The 2,060-nt window shown below is 35.5% G+C and overlaps 1 non-coding gene across 1 annotated transcript; it reads right to left on the reverse strand.

Moving 5' to 3' along the window:
• Positions 1-1,729: 1,729 nt before the first annotated feature.
• On the reverse strand, positions 1,730-1,802 carry TRNAK-UUU (transfer RNA lysine (anticodon UUU)). The gene has a single exon. It is a non-coding gene; the product is annotated as a tRNA-Lys (tRNA).
• Between the last annotated feature and the right edge of the window lie 258 nt (positions 1,803-2,060).

Below are 2,060 nucleotides of genomic sequence, written 5' to 3' on the forward strand. Positions count from 1 at the left end.
TGTATAAAAACTTATATAAGTAGAAATATTTCTCAGTCCAGTCCTCTTTAATGTAATGCCATAATAGAGGCAAAAATAATAGACTAGCACATAAACTTTCCTTTTTTTCTATTTGTAACCAAAAGCATTGCATAATCAGGCAGGAACCAGGAAGTAAAAATAATCACAAAATTAAACCAAGTGATCTGTTTTCATTATACTCCAGCAGGAGTAAAAAGTAAAGATAAACACAAGCCAGCAAGTTTCTTTATCAAATTTGAAAATTCTTTCCATGTCAGTCATACCTTAATACAATAAAAATGAAATTTTTATTAAGGCTTGTAACTCAACACTGTCCTTTTTAAACTTTTTAAATTATGGTGAAAAATACATAACCTAAAATTTACCATCGTAACCATCTTTAAGTGTATGGTTCAGAATATTCACATTGTTGCACAATAGATCTCCAGAACAAACTGAAACTCTATACCCATTAAACACTAACTCCCCATCCCCCTTCCCCAGCCCCTGGCAACCACCATTCTACTTTCTGTCTCTGAATTTGACTACTCTAGGATCCTCATATAAGTGGAATCATATAGTATTTATCTTTTTATGACTGGCTTGCTTCACTTAGCATAATATCCTCAAGGTTCTTCCATGCTGTACCATGTGACAGGATTTCCTTCCTGTTTCAGGCAGACCATTGTCCTTTTTAATGTCATTTTTATGGTACAGTCTCTTCTACTCTTAAACATCTTTGCAGGTTTTGTCTATGTTAACATCCCAGAGCATGATCAAGTACAGAATGATGAGAAGCAAGTTGAAATGCACATTTGGACTTCCAAATTATCTTGTCAAGAAATCAAAAGCGGTTATAAAGTGATTAAACAATGCAGGACTTAGTTTGAGAAAAACCTTTAAGACCTTTTGCAAGCCCCTTGTATTGAAGGGTTTTAGTTGCTTTGTTTTTCTAGAAATGTATTTGACCTATTACAACTTTTTTTGAAGTATCTTCTAAAAATATCTGCTGCTGGATTATTTTTTTTCTTTCAAGCCTGCAGACATTTTATCTCACTTCTTCAATTGAGTTAGCTGTATTCCTTTTCGTGAATAGCACTCCTCCCCTGTTCTGTCATAGCACAGCCTTATGTTCCTACAGTTCATTAAGGGAAAGCAGTCGTCAACTAGATATTGTTAGATATTGTTAGATCACAGAACCTAACAATAATAATTTTTAAAAAGAAGCAGTTCATTCATTTTCAGTCTTCTTACCTTAATTTTTTAACAGCCTTATTGAGATATAATTTACATACCATACAATTCACCCTTTCAAAAATTCAGTGATTTTCAGTACATTACCAGAGTTGTGCAACCATTACTACATTCACTTTAGGAACATCTCACCACCCTGAAAAGAAACCATGTACCTATTAGCAGTCACTGCCCATTTCCCCCAGACCCCCCAGCCTGAGAAAACCACTAATCTACTTCTAGCCCTATAGATTTGCCTATTCTGGAACTTCATATAAATGGAATCATACAATATGTGGTCTTTTGTGTCTGGCTTCTTTCCCTTAGCATAACGTTTTCAAGGCCATCCATGTCATAGTATGTATCATTAGACTTCATTACTTTTTTTTATTGTGGGAAAATACACATAACATAAAATTTACCATCTTAACCTTTTTTTTTTTTTTTTGGTTGGGGGAGGGGGGTGTGCCACACCACACAGCTTTCAGGCTTTTAGTTCCCCAACCAGGAATTGAACCTGGGCCCATGGCAGCAAAAGCACCAAGTCCTAACCACTGGACCACCAGGGAATTCCCTTAACCATCTTTAAATGTACATTTCAGTATTTTAAATACGTCTACATTGGTTCTACAGCCAATCTCCAGAATTCTCTTCATCTTATAAAACTGAACTCTATTCCCATAAAACAGGAATTCCCCATTTTCCTTCTCCCACCCTCTGCAACCACCATTGTATTTTGTCTCTATGAATTTGACTCCTCAGGAACCTCATATAAGTTGAATCATACAGTGTCCTCTCTTGACTGGTTTGTTCCACTTAGCATAATA

Source organism: Neophocaena asiaeorientalis, unplaced genomic scaffold (genome assembly GCF_003031525.2).
Source record: "Neophocaena asiaeorientalis asiaeorientalis breed wild unplaced genomic scaffold, Neophocaena_asiaeorientalis_V1.1 scaffold77, whole genome shotgun sequence".
Lineage (NCBI taxonomy): Eukaryota > Metazoa > Chordata > Mammalia > Artiodactyla > Phocoenidae > Neophocaena > Neophocaena asiaeorientalis.